We start from the raw sequence: 19,321 nt of genomic DNA on the forward strand, positions 1-19,321 counted from the left end.
ATATTGGACATTTGGTTCACAGTTACAACTGTATCCGAAATTAAGCTGCTGGGTACTTGTCATACTATCTGATGTTTGGCTGCGAGGCAAGGTTGCCCATTGACCTTTGTTTTGGGACTGACGAGGGCAGCTTACCACCAAAGATTTATCTGAAGTAAGTGTCTGATATGAGAAGAGAGCTGAAAAGGGCTCATGAATTAGCTGGGGTCACGGCTGCCAAGCGGAATCAAGGAAACAAGAGGAGGTATGATCAAAGGGTGAGGGTCTCCCAACTCCTGCCGGGAGACTGAGTCCTCATAAGGAATTGGGGCTACCTGGAAAGCATAAGCTAGCTGACCGCTGGGCGGCTATGCTCTATATGGTGGAGAATATGATGCCAAAGTTACCAGTTTTCTGGGTGAAACCAGAGGATGGGAATGGGCCTGTCAAGGTTCTCCATCAGAACCACCTGCTGCCCCTGGGACAAGTGCAGGCAAACCCAGAGCCTGATCTGGAGCCTACACCTAGTAAGAGCACTCTGCGGAAATGTGGGTTGACTATAGGGTCAACAGCAGGAGAGGTTAAGCCAGTCTCCACCCTTGAGAGGGATACTGATTCAGAGGGTGAGGACCTGGATGTGTGGTATATGCTGCCTTTGCTAACTCCTCATTGATTGACGAAGAGGCTTCTCGCCCTTCTTCTGCTGAGCCAGGTGAAGTGGGTGGGGGGGGAGGGGGGAGTACTATCTGTGAACAGCCTGGGTTGCAGCAGGACCCTACAAGGGATGAAGCAGGGCTTGGCCACGGGACAGAGGGGTCCAAGTTGCAGGTGGCGCACGAGTGATAGGCCGGGGTAGGCCTCAACTGGTAGACCAGAAGTACCCCCAGTAGTATCTGAAGCTGAAGAGTTAGGTGAGGAGGAATGGAGGTCTCAGAGAATCAGGAGCCCACCAAACAGGCTGGCCTACATAGCACTGGGGGAACAGAGTGTGACTCCTATCATTTTGGGGAGCTATGTCACTGCCTTTTTACACCTGGGTTGGACTTTGTGTTTTGCGGGAAGGGTTGGCGAATTATGTGAACATCATGAGGACATAACTAAATTTGGTGGGGGAAGAGTGTAACACGCTGTAAGGTTTCACTGCAAATATAATGGCCTCTCTGTAATGTTTCACTGCAAATGTAATGGTTTCTCTGTAGCAGCAATGTTTAGGTTATGACGAGAGATAACAGAGACTTTGGAACATGTGCCATCCAATGAGAGGCATGTTGTTCTTTCTTGTGGGTTTGAGAGAAGAGATTTTGCAGTCTTTTGTTGGCAAGAGATGAAGACAGAAGACGCGAGTGGACAGAGTTGGTAGACCGCCGGAGTGGACTTGGAGCGAGGATCAACAACACTCTGAGGTCGATGGGGAAACGCATGGACGGAACCATGAGCTCCAACGTGCACATTAGACTGTTTCATTAAAATGGGGCTTTTTTCTTTTATTTCCTTTATTAACCCTATCGTCAGATTAAGATTTATAAAGTTCAAACATTTAATTGCATACGATGTACTGTCTGATATTTTGAGGTATGGATTTGTAACCAGGCAACATATCATGCAGCATCCACACAAACAAGATTTCTCAGTTTGCCTGAGCCAGAAGCTGTCTTCCCCTAGACAAACGCATGCCGGCTGAACCTGGGGGTTACAGTTGGATTACACATCACAGTCAAATTTAACAAGGTTTGCAACTGTAAGAACAGTATTACTATTTTGCTCTAATATTTATTTCTTTAAATCCAAAACCTATTTTGCTGTAGCAGGAAGATCAAGGGTTGATAGGAAATGTCTTATCCAAGCCAAGTACTTTTCCAATTTCATGTGCTTTTTATAAAGAAAACACAACTTGCGTCATTTATGAAAATAACAAAAAAAATGACATGCTTTACTCAAATTACTATGTCCTATTCTTATTTACCCCTCGATCGTGACCCCACTAAGGAGCACCAGGCCATTGTCTCCCACACCATCACCAACTTTATCCACTCAGGGGATCTCCCATCCACTGCTACCAACCTTATAGTTCCCACACCTCGCACTTCCCGTTTCTACCTCCTACCCAAGATCCACAAACCTGCCTGTCCTGGCAGACCTATTGCGTCAGCTTGCTCCTGCCCCACCGAATTCATTTCTGCATACCTCGACACGGTTTTATCCCCCCTTGTTCAATCCCTTCCAACCTATGTTTGTGACACTTCTCACGCTCTTAAACTTTTCGATAATTTTAAGTTCCCTGGCCCCCATCGCTTTATTTTCACCATGGATGTCCAGTCCCTATATACTTCCATCCTCCATCAGGAAGGTCTCGAAGCTCTACGCTTCTTTTTGGATTCCAGAACTAATCAGTTCCCCTCTACCACCACTCTGCTCCGTCTAGCAGAATTAGTCCTTACTCTTAATAATTTCTCCTTTGGTTCCTCCCACTTCCTCCAAACTAAAGGTGTAGCTATGGGCACCCATATCGGTCCTAGCTATGCCTGCCTTTTTGTTGGGTTTGTGGAACAATCTATGTTCCGTGCCTATTCTGGTATCTGTCCCCCACTTTTCCTTCGCTACATCGACAACTGCATTGGCGCTGCTTCCTGCACGCATGCAGAGCTCGTTGACTTTATTAACTTTGCCTCCAACTTTCACCCTGCCCTCAAGTTTACCTGGTCCATTTCTGACACCTCCCTCCCCTTTCTAGATCTTTCTGTCTCTGGAGACAGCTTATCCACTGATGTCTACTATAAGCCTACTGACTCTCACAGCTATCTGGACTATTCCTCTTCTCACCCTGTCTCTTGCAAAAACGCCATCCCCTTCTCGCAATTCCTCCGTCTCTGCCGCATCTGCTCTCAGGATGAGGCTTTTCATTCTAGGACGAGGGAGATCTCTTCCTTTTTTAAAGAAAGGGGCTTCCCTTCCTCCACTATCAACTCTGCTCTTAAACGCATCTCCCCCATTTCACATACATCTGCTCTCACCCCGTCCTCCTGCCACCCCACTAGGAATAGGGTTCCCCTTGTCCTCACCTACCACCCTACCAGCCTCCGGGTCCAACATATTATTCTCCGTAACTTCCGCCACCTCCAACGGGATCCCAACACTAAGCACATCTTTCCCTCCCCCCCCCTTCTGCATTCCACAGGGATCGCTCCTTACGCAACTCCCTTGTCCATTCGTCCCCCCCATCCCTCCCCACTGATCTCCCTCCTGGCACTTATCCGTGTAATCAGAACAAGTGCTACACATGCCCTTACACTTCCTCCCTTACCACCATTCAGGGCCCCAAACAGTCCTTCCAGGTGAGGCAACACTTCACCTGTGAGTCGGCTGGGGTGATATACTGCGTCCGGTGCTCCTGATGTGGCCTTTTATATATTGGCGAGACCCGACGCAGACTGGGAGACCGCTTTGCTGAACATCTATGCTCTGTCCGCCAGAGAAAGCAGGATCTCCCAGTGGCCACACATTTTAATTCCACATCCCATTCCCATTCTGACATGTCTATCCACGGCCTTCTCTAATGTAAAGATGAAGCCACACTTAGGTTGGAGGAACAACACCTTATATTCCGTCTGGGTAGCCTCCAACCTGATGGCATGAACATCGACTTCTCTAACTTCCGCTAATGCCCCACCTCCCCCTCGTACCCCATCTGTTACTTATTTTTATACACACATTCTTTCTCTCACTCTCCTTTTTCTCCCTCTGTCCCTCTGAATATACCCCTTGCCCATCCTCTGGGTTCCCCCCCTCTCGTATCCCTTTTGCCTATCACCTGTCCAGCTCTTGGCTCCATCCCTCCCCCTCCTGTCTTCTCCTATCATTTTGGATCTCCTCCTCCCCCTCCAACTTTCAAATCCCTTACTCACTCTTCCTTCAGTTAGTCCTGACGAAGGGTCTCGGCCTGAAACGTCGACTGCACCTCTTCCTAGAGATGCTGCCTGGCCTGCTACGTTCACCAGCAACTTTTATGTGTGTTGTCCTATTCATTACCTGTGTTATTGTCAATACCTTCAAATTCTTTGTAGTTCCTAACTTACTGAACTAGTGAAAAGTATAAATCAGTATAATTTATTCTTTTTATTCAAAAAGGATAATTTATAAGCTCTTTTAAGTACAATATAGAATTTGTTAATTGCAATATCTTGCATTCCAGTTAATTGGGCTATTGGTTAATCAGGGCAATGCTTATTTGGGACAACACCTGTAGAACAAAAAATAATTAAGAGAATAGCCAGGATTCCCTTGCTATTTATTTGGGACATTATGCCACTTAATTGGGACAGGTGACTATTGCCAAACAGTTTCTAACTAGCATCTGTCAAGTGCACTCATGTGGCTTAGAGTAAACAGTTTTTTTTAAAAATAGCATTAGTTGTGTGTGTTTGTGTTCAAATAGCCATGACTTTTGTTACTGATAGTTGGCGAGAAATAAGCAGCAAGATAATTGAGAAATGTTTTGCTCACTACATTTTCAAGCTTTCAGTTTTAGAGTTGTGAGAAATGATCAGGAATAAAAATGAAACTATTTCACTACTTTAGCAAGGTAGGAACTATGAAGAATTTGAAGGTATTTTGAATGTTACAATGAAAAAGATGATCTAAGGATGCAATTGTCAAACTTATTGTTTGAAGTCAGTCCATTATCTGCACGAGTGTTTGTGCTGATTTTGTTCACTTACAGTCAGCGAAAAGAACACGGCAGCATACACTGGATAAATTCTTCCATAACTATTAGGAACTGATACATAGTTTTATTGTACCATAATAGTGTCTAACTGTTGGCAGTGTTCTAATTTATTCTGTCTTTCACTTAAATACATAATTTGTTATTCAGATAAACAGCAGTCTGTTGTTTTTTTTAAACCTTCTCAATTATTTCCATGAAACTTCAGCTAATAGGGTCAGCTGCTTAATTGGACCAAAATGTACTGGTCCTGATGTGTCCCAATTGACCGGGTTACAATAATATGCTCATAAATTCTACACAATATACTGCAAGTTTTAAAGTAACCTAATTAATGCAGTATTATCCTGTATGTAAAGTGTACATTTCCAATTTCCAATAACTACTGGAAAGAGGAGGTGCTGGATCTAAAAACATTAGGATAGCTAAATCCCCAGGACCAGTTGGGAAATACTCCAGATGGCTATGGGAAGCGAGGGAAAAGGCTACTACACCTTTGGCAGTGATCACTGCATCCTCACTGGACACAGGAGTAGTAGCAGATAATTGGAGGGTGGCAAATGTTATTCCATTGTTCAAGAAAGGGCACAGGGATAAACTTGGGAATTAGACTTGTGAGTTTAACTTCAGATGTGAGCAAATTATTGGAAAGATTTTGAGAGACAGGATTTATGGCAAAGCAAAGTCTGATTAGGGAAAGTCAGCATTATAAAATCCTCGTTAGTCCATACTTGGAATAATGTGTTCAGTTCTTGTCATCACATTATAGGAAGGTTGCAGAGAGACTTCCAGGACACTGCCTGGATTTGGTACCTTAGGAGAATTGACTGAATGAGCTAAAGCTTTTCTCTTTGGAATGAAGGAAGATGAGAGGCGACTTGATAGAAGTGTACAAGATGATAAGAGGCATGGACCGAGCAGATAGTCAGACTTCTTCCCAGGGCAAAAACGTGTAATACCAGGCGACATAAGGAAGAAAGTCATTGGAAGAAAGTATAGGAGGGATATCACAAATAATATTTTCTACACCGAGAGTGGTAGGGACGTTTAAGAAACTCTTAGATAAGCACATAGATGAAAAATAAATTGAGAGCTATGTGGGAGGGAAGGGTTAGATTTATCTTCAAGTAGATTAAAAAGTCGCCACAACAACATGGGCTGAAGGGCTTGTACTGTGCTATAGTTCTCCATGTTCTACCACATAACTTTGCTTCACTGGTACTAAAAACTTTAACAGAATTCAGAGTCATTGCTGACTGAACAATTGTTCTTGCTCTGACTGACAAACAACATAACACAATGGTAATTGTATATATATTCCCATGTAGTTGACACTTTCACAATTTCAACTCAATATTGTTATGCACAAACATATCTATGAATGATTGCTAATAAAGCAGGTCTGCTCCACTGTTTCTACATAACAGAGGAATATGATCTACTTTTAATCCCACTTTGTCTTCATTCAATTCAGGACAATGCAGTGGGAAAACAAAGACTGAATCAAATTCAATAACAATTCTTGGAAGATTGGGTTGTTATTTTCGGTGTTTCGTCTTTACAATTTTATCTGGCTAGTTTTGTAACTAAAAATATAGAATAAATAATTATATACAAAAAAATGTTTGCTTCATTGCAGGTAGAAGGATCAAGTCACAGAGATATGCAAGCCACATTAGCAATTACAATGGAATTCTAATGTAGGGCTTGTCTTATAGAACAGCTTAGTTCAGCTAGTTGGTTGGCAACCATTCCAATCCTCCAATAGAGAATTAGAGGATTAAACAAGTAGAACATCAGACTGACTTCTTCAGCATTCAGAACAGTTAGAACACATACTGCATTCCATCTGTAAAATTTTCATTAGGTTAACTGAGCAAATTTATTTTTGTTTGATTCAGCTTTTTTCCACGACTAAGGAAATGTTAACTCTTGATTGTCTCTCCACAGATACTGCCTGACTGGTGAGCATTTCCAGCATGTTCCATTTCACATTTCTAAATTCTGCAGTATTTTGTATTTTCATGATCTTTTTGATTACAGCTTCAGGCCCAGTTTAATTACTCCCAGCAGATAGAGTTACAAAACTTCCTTTTATGAAAGCGAACATTTTCACACTAAAGAACTAATTTCTAAATAATTTCTATACTCCATGCTTCAAAAATTGAAAACTACCTATTTTCAAAATACAGAATACATTTCCTCTATTTCCTCAACACAATATTATTCTAAAGAAATGATGCAGTCTTATGCATAGTGCACTTGATATTGTACAAAGAGAAAGCATTTTCCCTTTAATAGGAAAATGCTAGTAACATCGCAGAAACACCACTATTGAAGGCACTTTCAAGTCACAATCACAAAATGCTGGAGGAACCCAAAGGATCAGGCAGCATCTATGGAAATGAATAAACAGTCAATGTTTCAAGCCAAGACAAAGCCTGGCCTGCTGAGTTCCTCCAGCATTTTGTCTGTGTTGCTCTGGATTTCCAGATTCTGCAGAAACTCTTGTTTACAGTCACAATTAGTCATATTTTGCAAATGTAATGTTATTACTTTAAGGTAACTTGGTCACAGATCTATATACTGCAGATATATCATCAGTACAGGGACTGGGAATGGTTCAAATGGAAGGTCTGCATCCATCTTTTCAGAGCAACAACGAGCAGAGAGTTATCATAATTGTAAGACAAGACAAAGGAGCAGAAGTCGGCCATTCGGCCCATCGAGTCTGCTCCGCCATTTTATCATGAGCTGATCCATTCTCCCATTTAGTCCCACTCCCCCGCCTTCTCACCTTAACCTTTGATGCCCTGGCTACTCAGATACCTATCAATCTCTGCCTTAAATACACCCAATGACTTGGCCTCCACTGCTTCCCGTGGCAACAAATTCCATAGATTCACCACCCTCTGACTAAAAAAATTTCTTCGCATTTCTGTTCTGAATGGGCGCCCTTCATTCCTTAAGTCATGCCCTCTCGTACTAGACTCCCCCATCACGGAAAACAACTTTGCCACATCCATGCCTTTCAACATTCGAAATGTTTCTATGAGGTCTTCCCTCATTCTTCTAAACTCCAAGGAATACAGTCCAAGAGCAGACAAACGTTCCTCATATGTTAACCCTCTCATTCCCGGAATCATTCTAGTGAATCTTTTCCGTACCCTCTCCAACGTCAACACATCCTTTCGTAAATAAGGAGACCAAAACTGCCCACAGTACTCCAAGTGAGGCCTCACCAGCGCCTTATAGAGCCTCAACATCACATCCCTGCTCCTATACTCTATTCCTCTAGAAATGAATGCCAACATTGCATTCGCCTTCTTCACTACCAACTCAACCTGGGGGTTAACCTTAAGGGTATCCTGTACGAGGACTCCCAAGTCCCGTTGCATCTCAGAACTTTGAATTCTTTCCCTATTTAAATAATAGTCTGCCCATTTATTTCTTCTGCCAAAGTGCGTAACCATACACTTTCCAACAGTGTATTTCATATGCTGTCCAAGTTGCATGCCATGCCATCTTGGACAATGTCTCCCATCCACTACATAATGTACTGGTCGGGCACAGGAGTACATTCAGCCAGAGACTCATTCCAGCGAGTTGCAACACAGAGCGTTATAGGAAGTCATTCCTGCCTGTGGCCATCAAACTTTACAACTCCTCCCTTGGAGGGTCAGACACCCTGAGCCAATAGGCTGGTCTTGGACTTATTTCCTGGCATAATTTACATATTACTATTTAACTATTTATGGTTTTATTACTATTTACTATTTATGGTGCAACTGTAACGCAAACCAATTTCCCCCAGGATCAATAAAGTATGACTATGACCATGACTATTTGCCACTTCTTTGCCCATTCTTCCAATCTATCCAAGTCTCTCTGCAGACTCTCCATTTCCTCAGCACTACCGACCCCTCCACCTATCTTCGTATCGTCAGCAAACTCAGCCACAAAGCCATCTAGTCCATAATCCAAATCGTTGATGTACAATGTAAAAAGAAGTGGCCCCAACACGGACCCCTGTGGAACACCACTGGTAACCGGCAGCCAACCAGAATAGGATCCCTTTATTCCCACTGTTTCCTGCCAATCAGCCAACACTCTATCCACGTATGTAACTTACCCGTAATTCCATGGGCTTTTATCTTATTAAGTAGCCTCATGTGTGGCACCTTGTCAAAGGCCTTCTGAAAATCCAAATATACAACATCCACTGCACCTCCCTTGTCTAGCCTACTGGTAATTTCCTCAAAAAATTGTAATAGGTTTGTCAGGCAAGATTTTCCTTTAAGGAATCCATGCTGAGTTCTGCCTACCTTGTCATATGCCTCCAGGTACTCTGTAACCTCATCCTTGACAATCGGCTCCAACAACTTCCCAACCACCGATGTCAAGCTAACAGGTCTATAATTTCCTTTTTGCTTCCTTGCCCCCTTCTTAAATAACGGAGTGACATTTGCAATCTTCCAGTCCTCTGGCACCATGCCAGAATCTATCCACTTCTGAAAGATCATCTATAATGCCTCCGCAATCTCCACAGCTACTTCCTTCAGAACACGTGGGTGCATTCCATCTGGTCCGGGAGATTTATTTACCTTTAGACTAGTCAGCTTCCTGAGTACCTTCTCTGTCGTAATTGCGACTGCGCACACTTCTCTTCCCTGCCACCCTTGAGTGGCCGGTATACTGCTGATGTCTTCCTCAGTGAAGACTGATGCAAAATACTCGTTCAGTTCCTCCGCCATCTCCTTATCTCCCATTACAATTTCTCCACCATCATTTTCTATCAGTCCTATATCTACTCTCACCTGTCTTTTACTCTTTATATACTTGGAAAAGCTTTTAGTATCCTCTTTGATATTATTTGCTAGCTTCCTTTCATAGTTAATCTTTTTCCTCTTAATGACCTTCTTCGTTTCCTTTTGTAAGCTTTTAAAAACTTCCCAATCCTCTGTCTTCCCACTAATTTTTGCTTCCTTGTATGCCCTCTCCTTTGCTTTAACTTTGGCTTTGACTTCTCTTGTCAACCACGGTTGCATCCTTTTTCCATTCGAAAAATGTCTTTTTCTTTTATGCCAGCATTATCCACATCTCAAACACAACTAAAACAAAATAAACATTTTGACAATAATAGTAATGTTCCATAAATACATGATTATAAATGAGCTAAGTGTTTAACAGGTGTTTTTCTTCCTAGCTTACAATTAGATGTAAGACACTGCATAAAACACTAAGGTGAAATTCCTTTCTTTTTTTTCCATCCTGGGAATCATATCCTATATGAAATGGACAACACATACAAAATGCTGGAGAAACTGAACAAGTCAGGCAGCATCTATGGAGGTGAATGAACAGTTGACGTTTTGGAAAGGAACTAGGCAGCCAGTGCAGAGTACCTCTGTGGCTGTCCCCTCAATAATATACCATTTTGGATGCTGTTGAGGGGGACAAACTACCAGAAAGGAGCTGCAACAACCTGGTCTCTGGAACTGAGCCTACGCTGTGGCTCAGAAGGGACGGGAGGAGCAGTAGTGATAGGAGATCCATAGCAGACAGGAGATTCTGTGGATGTGGAAGAGACACACAGATAGTATATTGCTTCCCAGGTGCCAGTGGCAGGGATACTGAAATCAAATCCATGGTATTCTAAAGGGAGAGTAGGAACAGCTAGAAGTCTAGATACATATTGGCACCAATTGACATACTGTAGGTAGGAAAAGGGAGGAGGTCCTCAAGAGAGAATTTAGGGAATTAGGTGGAAAGCTGAAAACTGGGACCTCTAGGGTAGTAATCTTTGGATTGCTGCCTGTGCCATGTGCCAGTAAGGTTAAGAATAGGGTGATTTGGCAGATGAATGCGTGGCTGAGGAACTGGTGCAGGAGGAAGGGTTTCAGATTTCTGAATCATTGGGATCTCTTCTGGGTAAGGCATGACTGGTACGAAAGGAACGAGTTATACCTGAACTCAAGGGGGACCAATATTCTTGTGGGCAAGTTTGCTGGAGCTGTTGGGGTGGGTTTAAATTGATCTGGCAGGGGTATGAGAGTGATAGGGCTGAGGATGGGGCACTGTAAGCACATACAGTGTGTAGTGAGACTGTCAAGAAGGACGAGCAGATGATAGGGCAAAATTGCAGTCAGTGGACTGAGTTGCAGTTTTAACTCAGGGACAAGATCAAAACAGGTGACAAATACAGGACTAAAGGTGTTATATTTCCATTCATGCAGTATACCGAATAGGTAGATGATTTTGTTGCAGCTGGGCACAGTTGACTGGAAGAGGATACTAGCAGGGGTGACAGCAGAACAGTAATGGCTGGAGTTTCTGGAAACAATTCAGAAGGCAAAGAAGCAGTATTCTAAAGGCATGATGACATAACAGTGGCTGACAAGGGAAGTCAGAGACAACATAAAAGCAAAAGACAGAGCATATAATAGAGGCAAAAATTAGTGAGAGGTTAGGGGATTGGGAAGTTTTTAAAAAGACAACAGAAGGCAACTGAAAAACCCATGAGGGAAAAGACGAAATAGGAACGTAAGCTAGCCAATAATATCAAAGAGGATACCAACATTTTATTCAGATATATAAAGATTAAAAGAGAGATGGGAGTAGATATCAAGACTGCTGGAAAAGGACACTAAACAGATAGTAATGGGGGACAAGGAAATAGCTGATGAAATGAAAAAGTACATTGCATCAGTCTTCACTTTGATAGACACTAGCAATATGCCAGAAGTTCGAGAGTGTCAAGGGGCAGAAGTGACTGCAGTTGCTATTACTAACGTGAAGGTGTTTGGGAAGCTGAAAGGTCTGAAGGCAGATAAGTCACCTGGACCAGATGGACTACATCCAGGGCTCTGAAAGAGTTGGCTGAAGAGATTCTCTTTCAAGAATGAATAGATTCTGCCATGGTTCCAGAGGACTGGAAAATTGCAAATGTCACTCCAGTCTTAAAGAAAACTATAGGTCAGTTAGCCTGACCTCAGTAGTTGGGAAGATGTTGGAGTCAATTGTTAAGGATAAGGTCTCACGGTACTTGGAGGCACAAGACAAAACAGTCCAAAGTCAGCATTGTTTCCTTAAGGGAAAGTCTGTTGGAATTCTTTGAGGAAATAACACACATGATAAATAAGGGACCGAAATAAATAAAAAAATTGGTGGATGTTCTATACCTGGATTTTCAGAATGCCTTTGACAAGGTACCACACATGAAGCTGCATAATAAGGTAAGAACCAACGGTATTGCAAGAAAGATACTAACATGGAGAGAGGATTGGCTGACTGGCAGGAGGTAAACAGTGTGAATAAAGTGAGCCTCTTCTGCTTAAGAACTGGTAACTAATGGGGTCTGCGGGGGTTGGTGCTGGGACCGCTTCTTTTCACGTTATATGTCAATTATTTGGATGACAATTAATGGCTTTGTGGCCGAGTTTACAGACAATACCCAGATAGGTGGAGGGACAGGTAGTGTTGAGGAAGCAGGGAGGCTGCAGAAAGACTTAGACTGATTAAGAGACTGGACAAATAAGTGACAGTTGGAATATTGTCAGGAAGCGTATGATCATGCACTTTAGTAGATGGAATAAAAGCATAGACCATTTTCTAAATGGGGAGAAAATCCTAAATTCCAAGGTGCAAGCGGACTTGGGGGTCCTCATGGTGGATTCCCTAAACGTTCATTCGCAGGTTAAATCAGTAACGATGTGGGCATCAATGAAGGTAAATGCAATGTTAGCATTCATTTCAAGAGATTTAGAATATAAAAGCAAGGACTTAATGCTGAGGCTTTATAAGGCACTGATAAGGCCTCACTTGGGAACATTGTGAGCAATTTTGGGCCCCTTATCTAAGAAAGGATGTTCTAACATTGGAGGGGGTGGTTCAAAGAATGATGCCGGGAACAAAAAGGTTATTGTATTTGACAGCTGTGGGCCAGTACATGCTGGAAATTTGAAAAATGAGGGGTGTATCTCGTTGAGCCCTATCGAATGTTAAAAGGCCTAGATAGAGTGGATGAGTAGCGGATGTTTCCTATAGTGGGGAAATCCAGGACCAGGGAGCACAACCTCAGAATAGAGGGACATTCATTTAGATTAGAAATGAGATTTTTTTTGCCAGAGTATGCTGAATCTGTGGAGTTCACTGCCACATGTAGCTGTGAAGCCAGGTTATTGGCTGTATTTAAAGTGGAAGTTGATAGGTTCTTGATTGGTGAAGGTATAAAAGGTTACAGGGAGAAGGCAGGAGGATAGGGTTGAGAGGGAAGATGGATCAGGCATGCTGAAATGGCAGAGCAGACTCAATGGGCTGAATGGCCTACTATTGCTCCTACTTCTTATAGGGTCACGATGAGGGATCTGGGCCCAAAATATTGACTGTTCCTTCCACTCCATAGGTGCTTCCTGACTTGTTGAATTCCTCCACAACTTTGTGTGCTGTTCATGAGTTTCAGTAACTGCAGAATCGTTTGCATGTACATACAATGGGCTGCCCGAAATCTGCACTGTGCTCCTTGGGCCAATTAACTATTTTGCATACATTCCCCCCCCCCCCCCACCATTGTATTTGTTACTTATAACAACATTTTTTTGGTTTTACATCTTCAGAGACTTACATTATTTTGTATTTGACTTTTCCCTTCACCTTGTACATCTTTCCATTGAATATCTACTTTAAAATTATTTATCCTGCAACTTAACACTTTCTCATGATCAACAAAAAAAAAATCACACTAATAACTTCTTTTTCTATAGGAGCAATTCTGCTGAAATCAAATTGATGAAACACTTGTCACTGACACACCTGTGTCTTCTCCATTTCCCACACATCTGCCTTCATCCCATCCACTCACCATTAAAGAAAAGGGATAGAGCTTCCCTTCTCCTTACCTACCACCCCACCAGCCTCCATATCCAGCACATCATTCTCTGCAACTTCCATAATCTCCAATAAGATCCTACCTCCAGGCACATCTTCACCTCCTCCCCCAACCCCACTTTCCATAGGGACCACACTTTTAGGGACTCCCTTGTCCATTCGTCCCTCCTTACTGATCTCCCTTCTGGCACTTATCCCTACAAATATGACAAGTGCTACAACTGCCCCTACACCTCTTCCCTCACTACCATTCAGGGCCCCAAAATGTCCTTCCAGGTGAGATGAATTTCACCTGCTAGTCTGTTGGGATTATCTATTCTCTCCAGTGTTCCCAGTAAAGCATCCTCCACATCAGTAAGACCTGAAGCAAACTGGGATCCACTTTATCAATCACCTTCACTCTGTCCTCAGCAAAAGCCAGGATTTCCCAGTGACCACCCATTTCAATCTGACTTCCCTTTTCCTGGCCCTGTCTGTCAATGGTCACCTCTACTGCCACAATGAGGCCAAACTCATGCTGGAGAGGCAACACCCCTCATATCCTGACTGGGTAGCATTCAACCTGACAGCATGAACTTTGATTTCTCTAACTTCCTGCCAGATAATACTCCTCTGGCACCGTTTATGATGTTGAAGACACATGCTACTTGTCATGGATGAAGAAACTGACTGAAAAGAATTTGGATCAACAGAAGACTACAGAGTCAAGTGCTTTGAACACTGCCAAGTGTACAAAAGACTACACAATCCCTTGGCAGGATATACATTAAATTTTTATTATTCACTTTGATTTTGCCCAGGGCAAAATAAAACAGGAATGTATAAACACGTGAAAGTCTGCAGGTGCTGGAAATCCAAAGCAGCACACAAAATACTGGAGGAACTCAGCAGGCCAGGCAGCATCTATGGAAATGAATAAACAGTTGACATGTCAGGCCCAGACCCTTCTTCAGGACTGAAAAGGAAGGGGGAAAAAGCCAGAATAAAAAGTTTGGGGGTGGGAAGGAGGCTAGCTGGAAGGTGACAGTGAAGCCAGGTGGGTGGGAAAGGTTAAGGGCCGGAGAAGAAGGAATCTGATGACAGAATAGTGGACCATAGGAGAAAGGGAAGGAGGAGGGGGATGTAATAGGCAGGTGAGAAGAGGTAAAAGCTCAGAGTAGGGCATAGGGAGAGGGGGGAGATGTTGGAAGCCACCCAGATGGAAGATAAGGTGTTGCTCCTCCACCCCAAGGGTGGCCTCATCTTGGCACAAGAAGTGGCCATGGACCAACACATCAGAATGGGAATAGGAATTAAACTGTTTGGCTATCAGGAAATCTTGCTTGTGGCAGATGGTGCAGAGGTGTTCGACGAAGCAGTCCTTCAGTTTACAAAAGGTCTCACCTCGGGTGGACCGTACACAATAGACAACCCCAGCAGATTCGCAGGTGAAATGTTGCCTCACCTGGAAGGATTGCCTGGAGCCCTGAATGGAGGTGATGGAGGAGGTGTATGGGCAGGCGTAATACTCAGGCTGCTTGCAGGGATAAATGCCAGGAGGGAGAGGTAAAAATATGTTTAGTGGTAGGGTCCCTTTGGAGATGCCGGAAGTTACGGAGGATAATATGTTGGATGCGGAGGCTCACAAACATGAGAAAATCTGCAGATGCTGGAAATCCAAAGCAACACACACAAAATGCTGGAGGAATCCAATAAGCCAGGCAGCATCTATGGAACAGAGTGAAAAGTCAATGTTTTGGGTCAAGACCCTTCATTAGTCCTGATGAAGGGTCTCAGCCACAAGTATCAACTGTTTCCTATATCCAATGGAAAGGAGAGGCTGATAGTGTGGTAAGTAAGGACAAGAGGAACTCTGTCACTATTAAGGAGGCAAGAAGATGGGGTGAGCACAGATATTTGGGAAATGGAGGAGATGTAGGTGAGGCCAGCATCAATAATGGAGGGAGGGAAACCCCATTCTTTATAGGAGGTAAACATTTCTGATATTCTGGAATTGAAAGCTGGAAACAGATGCGGCAGAAGCAAAGAAACTGAGAAAAGGGAGCATTTCTACAGGAGATAAGGTGGGAAAAGGTATAGTTGAGATAACCATGGGAATCAGGTTACTGAGCCAATAGAAATTTATATTTTTCTTTAAATCTGCATTCAACTATACTTGTGGCACCATGTTTACTCAACATTATTGTTAGGGCAACATACCTCCTCAAATGTTATCAGAAATGAGAAAGGAAGTGACTAAGTTGGGTAATCCTGCAGAAAGCAGTGAGAACTTCTGAAGTGACAGTTTCCCACTACCATTTGCAGAATTAACCACCAGAACACTAAAATTAAGGACCAGTAAGCATAGAAAGTGAGAAAAATAAACCAGAAAATGAGTAAATACAATCTCATGAACTGGTCCTCCTGCTTCTTCTGATCCTTGTCCTCCTAAGGGTATTAAAACTTTTCTGCCACTTCTTCACTAGTGTGTCTATTTACCAAGATCTCTCCAATCTTTTCAGGAATAGCTTGTGCAGCCTCTCTGGCATAGGTGACAGAAACATGCCTGGCTTACTTATCCTGACTAGAACTGTGCTTGTGCCCATCCCCTGGTTTATAAGATCTTCAATGAAAAGCACAGCCATGTCATGTAGAATCTCAATCTGTAGAACCTCAGAAGTGATTAGTTCTTTTGTTCTGTTCTATAGATAAGTTGCAAAGGCTTGATTATGCCTTCAAGTATCTTCATTCATTTAAAGAGACTGATGTTTCTAACTAGTCTTGGGATTACTGCAGAGCAACGCTAGCCTAAAGAACCAATGTTTATCATTCTCTCTTTCCCTACTCCGCATCCAAATCCTTGAAAGACCTTCAAGATGTGCAGACAATATAATTAACTTTATAGCAAGTACATATCCTTTACAATTTAAAATAAGAAAAATTTATTCCCCAAACAGTCGATTAAAAGATAATACAAAGACATGATTTAGTGTAATATCAACTGTTATGCTTCGCTTATAGTGGTCACACCTGATCTGAAAATAATCAGCGGACTACTGTATATAAATAGGGCAGAAACTGAAAACTTCTCCATTTGTCTTTTCATGATTTCTGCCCTCAGATTTCCATGAAGTCTATTGAACTGCAAGGTTACCAATTTCAACATAAAAAATATTTGCTGAAGACATTTCAGAATGAGTGTTTAATATCAAAACAGCATTTGTAATCAATTTAAATTCATATTCAAAGATTTAAAGAACTCAAATGGTTTTATTAAACTTGCATCAATTAATAGCTTGTAACCATGGAGAATAATATTTCTACATGTGAACTGTCAAATGAACCCAACTTTGATACTTATTATTTAATAATCTATAATTGTATATCATCTTACCTCAATGCCAAATGATTCTGCATCACATCAGCCCTGTCATAAATTCAAATACTACACCTGCAAGCAAACAAAGAATTAGTACCTTTCAACGTGGTGGGGGATTAGTTAATCTATCCAAAGGAAGGAATGTTTCAGTAATGCCTCAACCCATCTACCATTCTGAAACTCGGATATTGTTTGGAACCTTCAGATTCTCAATAGCCTTCCATCTTCCAACATTCATAAATCTGAAATAAGACTGCAAAGCCTCTAGAAATTTACAGTTATGGTCTAGAAGCATGCTATAAGCATACAAGGACAAAATGTGGCATAACAAAAATAATATGTTTATTTTCAATTTTCTTTAGTATAAATTTTAAACCTATTGCAAATAGTGAGTAAATACTATTTGACTGAAAGCATCATCTGTCCAGATACCATAGAATCCATTCAATTTTTATTTGGAATGAGAAGATGGAACCTTATGGGAATGGGCAGACTCCATATAGCATTAAAACATCTGAGCAGATGTTTCAATATACCTTGATAAACATACTTTTCTCATTTCTGGCATTGCAGTGGTGAATATTTTGGAACTACCTTCAATGCTTCAATACCCTTGTTAAAATACAGAGAACAAAATAACACATTATCCCACTATGGTTCAATCAAGGTCCTAAATATGTTTGTGATTTTTCTACTTATTAATTTCATAGGGAAGGAGTGAAAGCTGTGAATCCTGAAGTGATAAGAAAATATATACCTGTTGGAATGAAAAAATTAACATAAAGTATAATATTTTGTACTTCTTAAAAGTGACTTCAGCAACTTGCTGTCATATTTTTCACTCGGACCTCTGCCATCCATTCACTTGAGTAAAACAAGGTGCAAGAGTATGCTATAGGGAGATACTGAGCTGAGAATGTCAGGGTTTTACCACTTGGGAAAAAAACATATCAAAAGTCAAATGTGCATGGAGTTCCCCAGTGCATAGTTTCCAAATGAATACCGTGCTCTTAAAAATATGCAGAACCACATATTTTGATCCTGCCAGAAATTTTCCACTATTTCAAACAACATTGATGTATGAAACATCAAACTTGTAACTGTTATAATTTTGAAATAATGTAATTCTATTTTCAGTATATGGTGTAAATTAATATATTAACACATTCATTCTGTAACATCTTAATAAATGAGTTATGCAGTAAATGAGCTCAGAACTTCAAAACAAAGGTTTTAATTTTTAACTACCAGAGAAGATCTAGTGTTTTCTTGCTGTAAACGACAAATAAACCGCTTCTCAGGCTGGGTACAGGTATCGATTATAACCAATGTTTCGATGACAAACTCTGCCATCTTCTTCAGGGATGATGTCTAGACACATCTAGTCCAGTGGTATTTATACTCCCATAGTCCGTCCCTCCTGATTGGTTGAGGATGAACCAATCAGGTTTCCACTCTCCCATCTTGTTTACGTGTGGCATTTAAGTGGTTAGGACAGTGGACTAGCGATCTGAAGGTCGTGGGTTCAAGCCTCGGCCGGGGCAGCATGTGTGTCCTTGAGCAAGGCACTTAACCACACAATGTGCCAGTCTACCCAGCTGAGAATGGGTACTGGCAAAAAACGCTGGGGCTTAACCTCGCGATAGACTGACGTCCTATCCGGGGTGGGGGGGGGGGTGGGGGAGTCTCGTACGCCCTGTTGCTTCACGCCACAGAAACCGGCATGAGCACTGGCCTGCTGGGCCACAACCCTCGTGACAGACTTCTTTAAAAAAAATGTTGTTTGCAATCAAATTCTAGTTCTTACTTAGAGTGAGACCTTTGCCTTCATTAAAATTCTGTTTATTTCATTGGCTTCCTTTACCAGGCGGTACCAAAAGCCCATTGGTGCGGTACAGTAGTTTTGTGCCATTGAAATCAATCCTACGATCATTGCAAATGCAGTATTCTGCTATTGCAGATTTCTCTGGGTAACCATGGATGGCTTTCAGACCGTACCGGCTGACCGGAAGTGCACTGCGAGCTGTAAGCGTAAAGGAGTTGGGTGCTTACTGTTCTGACTAACAACAGATGGTGCAATCCAGGTCATATTATGATCCAGGAACGTGTTTGTAGACCAGATATTGAACTTTTTACTGTTGGACTTCGGCCACATTCCACCGAGATACAACACTGGGTGGCACGGGAGGTCGTTCCTGCCTGTGGCCATCGAACTTGCAGCTCCTCCCGTGGACGGTCAGACACCCTGAGCCAATTCACTGGTCCTGGACTTATTTCCCATCTGGTATAGTTCGCTTTTTGTTGTTTGATTGTTGTGGTTTTTGTATTGCTATATTGACGATCTATTCTTGGTTGGTGCGGCTGTAACGAAACCCAAT

The sequence above is a fragment of the Mobula birostris genome, chromosome 6, assembly GCF_030028105.1.
Source record: "Mobula birostris isolate sMobBir1 chromosome 6, sMobBir1.hap1, whole genome shotgun sequence".
Taxonomy (NCBI): domain Eukaryota; kingdom Metazoa; phylum Chordata; class Chondrichthyes; order Myliobatiformes; family Myliobatidae; genus Mobula; species Mobula birostris.